Source organism: Hippopotamus amphibius, chromosome 3 (genome assembly GCF_030028045.1).
Source record: "Hippopotamus amphibius kiboko isolate mHipAmp2 chromosome 3, mHipAmp2.hap2, whole genome shotgun sequence".
Classification (NCBI taxonomy): Eukaryota; Metazoa; Chordata; class Mammalia; order Artiodactyla; family Hippopotamidae; genus Hippopotamus; species Hippopotamus amphibius.
Genome location: NC_080188.1, coordinates 107,799,996 through 107,808,286, shown reverse-complemented (window position 1 = coordinate 107,808,286; position 8,291 = coordinate 107,799,996). Strand labels below are relative to the sequence as shown.

General features: G+C 35.4%; 1 pseudogene; it reads left to right on the top strand.

Moving 5' to 3' along the window:
- The first annotated feature begins 5,212 nt into the window (after window positions 1-5,212).
- LOC130848574 (olfactory receptor 140-like) lies at window positions 5,213-7,629 on the top strand (annotated as a pseudogene).
- Window positions 7,630-8,291: the final 662 nt, after the last annotated feature.

Here is an 8,291-nt window from a genome sequence, read left to right as displayed (position 1 = left end):
AAATACTTAGAGACAAATGACAATGAAAACACAATGATCCAAAACCTATGGGATGCAGCAAAGGCAGTTCTAAGAGAGAAGATTATAGCAATACAATCCTACCTCAAGATACAAGAAAAATCCTAAATAAACAATCTAACCTTACATCTAAAGAAACTAGAGAAAGAAGAGCAAACAATACCCAAAGTGAGTAGATGGAGAGAACTCATAAAGATCAGAGCAGAAATGAATGAAATAGAAACAAAGAAAATGATTGCAAAAACCAATACATCTAAAAGCTTGTTCTTTGAGAAGATAAATAAAATCGATAAACCTCTAGTAGGACTCATCAAAAAAAAAAAAAAAAAAAGAGGAAGAGGACTCAAATCAATAAAATTAGAAATGAAAGAAGAGAAGTTACAATGGACACTGCAGAAATAAAAAGCACCGTAAGAGGTTACTACAAGCAACTATATGCCAATAAAATGGACAACCTGGATGAAATGGCCAGATTCTTAGAACGGTATAAGCTTCCAAGACTGAATCAGTAAGACACAGAAAATATGAACAGATCAATCACAAGTCATGAAATTGAAACTGTGATTAAAATCTCCCAACAAACAAAAGCCCAGGACCAGATGGATTCACAGGTGAATTTTATCAAACATTTAGAGAAGAGCTAACACCTAACCTTCTCAAACTCTTCCAAAAATTTGCAGAGGAAGGGACACTCTCAAACTCATTATATGAAGCCACCATCACCCTGATACCAAAACCAGACAAAAATACTACAAAAAGAAAACTACAGACCAATATCACTGATGAATTTAGATGCAAAAATCCTCAACAAAATGCTAGCCAACAGAACCCAACAACACATTAAAGGATCATACACCATGATCAAGTGGGGTTTATCCCTAGAATGCATGCATTCTTCAATATACACAAATCAATCAATGTGATACACCACATTAACAAACTGAAGGATAAAAACCACATAATCATCTCAATAGATGCAGAAAAAGCTTTTGACAAAATTCAAACTAAAATAAAAACTCTCTAGAAGGTGGGCATAGAGGGAACCTACCTCAACATAATAAAGGCCATATATGACAAACCCCCATCAAATATCATCCTCAATGGTGAAAAACTGGAAGCATTCCCTCTAAGATCAGGAACAAGACAAGGATGCCTACTCTCTCCACTACTATTTAACATAGTTTTGGAAGTCCTTGCCACAGCAATCAGAGAAGAAAAAGAAATAAAAGGAATCCAAATTGGAAAAGAAAAAGTAAATCTGTCACTATTCACAGATAACATGATGCTATGCACAGACAATGCTAAAGATGCCAACAGAAAACTATTTGAGCTAATCAATGAATTTGGTAAAGTTGCAAGATGTAAAATTAACACACAGAAATCTCCTGCATTTCTATACACCAATAATGAATGATCAGAAAGAGAAATTAAGGAAACAACCCCATTCACGATTGCAACAAAAAGAATAATATACCTAGGAATAAGCCTAACTGAGGAGGTAAAAGACATGTACTCAGAAAACTACAAGACATTAATGAAAGAAATCAAAGATGACACAAACAGATGGAGGGACATACTATGTTCTTGGATTGGAAGAATCAACATTGTGAAAATGACTATATTACCAAAAGCAATTTACAGATTCAATGCAATTCTGATCAATTACCAATGGCATTTTTCACAGAACTAGAACAAGAAATTTTACAATTTGTATGGAAATGCAAAAGACCCAGAATAGCCAAAGCAATCTTGAGAAGGAAAGACGGAGTTCGTGGAATCAGGCTTCCTGACTTCAAGCTATACTACAAGGCTACAGTGACCAAGACACTATGGTGCTGACACACAAAAAGATAGAAATATACATAAATGGAACTGGATAGAAAGCCCAGACATTAACTATGGTAAACTAATCTATGACAAAGTAGACAAGGATATACAATGGAGAAAAAGGAGCCTCTTCAGTAAGTGGTGCTCGTAAAACTGGACAGCTATATGTAAAAGAATGAAATTAGAACACTCTTTAACACCATACACAAAAATAAACTTAAAATGGGTTAAAGAACTAAATGTAAGGCCAGACACTATAAAAGTCCTAGAGGAAAATGTAGGAAGAACACTCTTCGACATAAATAACAGAAAGATCTTTTTTGATCCACCCCCTAAAATAATGGAAGTAAAAACAAAAATAAATAAGTGGGACCTGATGAAACTTCGAAGCTTCTGCACAGCAAAGGAAACTTTAAGCAAGACGAAAATGCAACCCTCAGAATGTGAGAAAATATTTGCAAACGAATCAACAGGCAAAGGATTAATCCCCAAAATATATAAACAGTTTTTCCAGCTCAATATCAAAAAAACAAACAACCCAATCAAAAAATGGGCAGAAACCTAAATAGGCATTTCTCCAAAGACGACATACGGATGGCCAAGAGGCATATGAAAAGCTGCTCAACATCACTAATTATTAGAGAAATGCAAATCAAAACTACAATGATATACAACCTCACAGCAATTAGAATGGGCATCATCAAAAAATCTACAAATAGTAAATGCTGGAGAGGGTGTGGAGAAAAGGGAATGCTCTTGCATTGCTGATGGGAATATAAATTGATCCAGCCACTGTGGAGAGCAGTATGGAGGTTCCCTGAAAAATTAAAAATAGAACTACTATATTCCCCAGCAATCCCACTACTGGGCATATACCCAGAGAATACCATAATTCAAAAGAACACATGCTCTCCAATGTTCATTGTAGCACTATTTACAATAGCCAGGATATGGAAGCAACCTAAATGCCCATCAACAGATGAATGGATAAAGAAGATGTGGCATATATATACAATGGAAGATCACTCAGCCATAAAAAACAATGAAATTGAACTAAATATAATGAGCTGGTTAGACCTAGAGACTGTCATACAGAGTGAAGTTTGCCAGAAAGAGAAAAACAAATACCTTATGCTAACTAATATATATGATATCTGAAGTAATGGTATTGATGAACCCAGTGACAGGGCAAGAGTAGAGATGCAAACGTAGAGAATGGACTTGAGGGCACAGGGCTGGGGTGGGGGCCATAGGGGAATCTGGGATGAAGTGAGAGAGTAGCATAGGCATATATACACTAGTAACTGTAAAATAGATAGCTAGTGGGAAGTTGCTCTATAACAAAGTGAGATCAACTTGATGATGGGTGATGCTTTAGAGGGCCACAACAGGGAGGGTAGGAGGGAGTCACGGGAGGGAGGGAATATGGGGATATATGTATGAATACAGCTGATTCACTTTGGTGTACCTCAAAAGCTGGTACAAGGGTGTAAAGCAATTATATTCCAATAAAGAGCTTAAAAAAGATTAGATTAAATTTAATTCAGTAAAGGGATTTTGTTATTAAAAGTAGACTGGTGCAGGACTAGATTTGCTTCCCCTCTGCAAAGAGAACAAGTTTACTTAGGATGCTTCTTCTGATAACACATTGTGTGGACATTCTTGCCTTTAAGTGATCTCTATTTGCTTTTGAAATCTTTTGTCACTTTGCTTAAGTGAAAACTGCTTTAGGAGATCATTTAAAAGTGATATATAAAAACAAACCCGGAATCATTACTCCACAGTTAACCAAAGCAATTATTTCTCAGCTAAACAAATTACCTATCTTACAAGGCTTTGTTGTGAGTTAATTATGGATATTTTCATAAATGAAGTTTGCTACCAAAATACCAATATGTGTATATGTCATAGATGTGTTTATAGCTTCCTCTGCTGACAGAAAGTTCCAACCTCCCACTTCTAGGGTACCATATATTTTTATGAAAAAAATCCATGGACACTATAATGTAACAATATTTAGCAAGCATATTATTACAAAAACATGATGGAGAGTAAGAACACTAGCTTCAGGATCAGGAGATATGAGTATTATTTCAGACTATGCCATCATCTTCTATAACCTTAAACAGTTTTCCCTATTTCTATAAGTAGTTTACTTAAGTACATGGAAAGTGTTCCCAAATTCTGTGATTCTGCCCAAGCCAATAGGTTTATTGCCATAAATATTGTTATACATGTTTCTACTTCATTTAGAAGTAAAATTGGAAGAATTATTATACTATAATCCACCTTCCCAAACTCTTTCATTCCTAGTAAACAACTTAGGATATGGTTATACTTTTAAGGTTCAATAGAAAGGTCTTGTGGAAAGGTACCATTTATACATTAACCAAGACACTGTAACTGAGCTAGTTGACATTTTTAATCTTACAACTTCTTTCTTGGTGAACTAACAGCTATCTGGAGCTCTGGCCATGGACTTCTTTCAGACAAGTTCATAGGTGAGATTTTTTTCTGGGAAAACATATAATCATAATCTCAGGTTTAAATGGATCTTACAAATCATGTAATCACTTCTCATCCTCACCTGACATTTAACCCCCTTCTTTACCATGTAAAACATCAAGAAAGGTAGGCTCGACTACAATACTACCAAATTAGAAATAAAAATGTATTTTCTTAGTGATTTTATTGAAAATAATTAGATAATAAACTAGTTAGAATTAGAAAAATTATACAACTCAAAGTTGCATCCAAAATTTTCCCCAATTAATAATACAATAATTTCTTCATGATGTTGCACAATTTTTTAAAACACATGTGTTAAAAATTACACATTAATCAAAGATGCACTATATTTAAATTATCCACTTCTACAATATTAATCAATCCATATAGCTTTTAAATTTTCCACAGCTCTTAAAAATTGTGTTCAACATATTTGTAAATAATGATTTTTCTCCATTAATAATGTTTTCCATTAGGATTTCTTCCTAGAAAAAGTATTATGGAACTAAAGAAAAATGATAAAGCAATTTATATTTCTTCATAGCTATTTCTAAAGCACTTTATTATGCCTAATTCTTACTTTATGTACAGTAGTCTCTTTTTTGCTATGTTGGGGGGTCCCACCTCAGAATAAGGAAATGCAATGGAGCTGCTGCATTTTGTTTACACACGAATATATTTTTTTCATTTTGGATAATTGAAAACTAAAGCTCTTTATCCATTTATCTTTGAAAGGATAATACACATTTTTTCAGAATACATTTTATTATGTTTATTTTTTCTCTTCTCTTTTCTTTGGGAAATTTATGTCCCTCAAAATTTCTCACTCTGTTAATAATGCAGTATCCTGTAATCAGGAATGATGGAAGATGGATCCTTTGTAAAGACGGGAGAAGAAGGTATGAGAATGCATGTAACAGAAACATAAAGGACAGGAAGTTCACTCCTATCATAGATGGGTGAGCTGCTACTATTTGGTAATAAAATTTCAGGCATTTAAGGGCATTTCACAGGGACACTCCTCATGACCTTGTGTGAAGAAACATACATTCACATACAGGTAAGTGTCAAATATTTATTGAATGAGTGAACTTGTAGTAATACTTTAGTAACAGATTTTATACGTGTTTCTGTTAGTTGGTATTTATATATTTATATGTATAGTATATTACCTATCTCTCTAACTTATCTATTAAACTATTTCTTTCTGTTCTCTATGTTAATTTTTTTCCCTTAGAACTTTGAAAATAAGATTTCCTTTGATTAACCGATCCTGTTGTATTGAATAACTATGCAAGAGGTTTATTTTATCCAAGTCAATGAAGCTGTAAAGTTATTGAAGATTGCTATGTTTATTGTATGTGGAAAATAATTTTGAAGAAGAAAATATATCATTTAAAAACACTATAATTATCTTGATTTTAATATGACCCAGTAACATACTCTTCCCTAGAGGCAATTATTATTTTCACACTTATCCTATAATGTGTTCCAGAAAGTATTAATCTGGAGTGAAACTTCCTTTCAAACTTTAATTTATGTTTCTCATAAAGAGTAATGATAAACAGAGCTGGAGCACAACAGCACTTGAATTCCTGGCAAGTTTATAGTCTGGGAAAGCAGAACGATTCTTATTCATGGAGAACAACAATTCTCCAAGCATTTACTCATCACCTAATAGGTTTCAGGCACTGCAGACATTATGCCAGGCACTATGGTAGGTGCAGTGAGGAAAACCACCTGAATATCTTATGTGTTTTGGAAGGTACCAGAAAGGGTGTGTCACCAAGGACTTATATATTTCCCTAAACTTCCTGCTTATGATAGATAACTACTGACCATGTTTTTCTTTACACAGTAAGAGCTAAAAGTTCAAATGTAAATTCTCATGGAAGAAGGAATAACTCACCTTTGTGCAGGACCTCTCAGTTTGCAAGATACAGCTGAGAATTACAATTTGTAACCTCACAGAAACAGAGGAAGGCTCAGAAGCATGGGGCACTGAGATAACGCAGTGAAGTCAAATGGAGTATGAAACAGAAAGAGAATGCAAATCTCATGTACATAGCACCGTGTTTTCTCAGTAAAATACACATCAAATGTTGCCCTATAGATGTTTTACAGGTGACAGGGGATAGGTGTCTGAAGAAATAAAAAGCCATCAGGGAAGAAATAAGAAAGACTTGAAATAAGAACTGGGGCAAGAATGCCAGAGACATGCTCCCCAGTTACAGTGACTGCTCTACTTTTAGTTCTAAGAAATTCATAGCACAATCCTTTCAAGATTAACAGATATCATTCTTTATTCCTTGGTTGGTAATTCAGGCCCCAGGAAGGTGTTACTTGCTGATTAGATCTCCTCATGTCTCCCAACAATGTGACTGAATTTGTTCTCTTGGGACTCACACAGAACCCACACTTGCAGAAAATACTCTTGGTTGTCTTTTTGTTCATCTTCCTGTTTACTGTGCTGGCCAGTCTGCTCATTGTCATCACCATCTCCCTCAGCCCTACACTTTCTGTTTCCATGTACTTTTTTATCACTTACTTGGCCTTCATAGATGCCTTATACTCATCTGTCACTATCCCCAAAATGACCATTGACCTGCTGAACCAGAGGAGAACCATCTCCTGGGGTGGCTGCCTGACTCAGCTTTTTTGGGTACACTTTCTGGGAGGATCAGAGATCATCCTCCTCATTGTCATGGGCTATGACCACAATGTGGCCATCTGCAAGCCTCTGCACTACACAACCATCATGCAACAGGGCTCTGCCAGCTCCTGGTGGGGGTGACCTGGATTGGGGGGATCCTACATGCTATGGTGCAGATTCTTTTCACTATGGACTTGACCTTCTGTGGTCCCAATGTTATTGACCACTTCATGTGTGATTTCTTCTCAATGTTGGAAATTGCTTGCAGCCACACCTACAGGCTTGGAATCATGGTGGCAGCTAATAGTGGGGTGATGTGCTTACTCTTTTTTTTCATGCTACTCATCTCCTACACAGTCATCCTGAGCTCCCTAAAATTCCATGGCTCTGATGGATGATGCAAAGCCCTGTCTATATGTGGCTCCCACTTTACAGTAGTCATACTCTGTTTTATCCCTTGTATATTCAGCTACACACGTCCTGTGACCACTTATCCTGGGGACAAATTGGTAAGTGTGTTTTATACAATCCTCACTCCCATGTTAAATCCTATCATTTACACAGTGAGAAACACAGAGGTGAAAAATGCCATGAGGAGTTTGTTGAAGAGGAGAGTAACTTAGACTGAGCACAATGCCAAGAAAGGGATGCTTTATATACAGAGGGAGACTTATACCTGTTGTAAATTGTGAAAAAGAAAGAAATAAATTTTGCAAATCACTGACAAAAAAAAGGCCTAGAATCTAACATTTATTGAGCATTTAATAATTGCTGGGCATTTAGTAGGCATTTTGATAACTTGAACTTTACCAAGACTTCAGTGTTCATGCTCATGGATTCAGAACAGGCAATGGAAAGAACAACTGCAAACCCCGTGTTTGATGACTGTAGAACAAGTTTTTCTCCACTCTTAGTGATATTTTACTAAAGTCTTCATACATGTTACTTGGATGAAATTGACTTTTCCATAGGATCTTGATTTCAGAATTTCTTTTATTTTTGCTTAGCCTGTGGTAAAGTACTCAGGGATACAAATTCTTAGATAGATATACATAGGGAAGGGACAGATGGGGAATGCAAGAATCACTGCTGAATTTCATTTTTGAACTTTGAATTTACCAAAAGCAAATATAGAAACACCCAAAAAAGGAGGATTGTGAATAATTCACAATCTACTTCCTTTCTTGCTACATAAATTAGTCCTGAAATTTTGAAATTGCTCTTAATTTGCTCATATTTGCTTAACTATCCTTATGGCTCAGAGTTTTTCTTGAAAATGACAGAA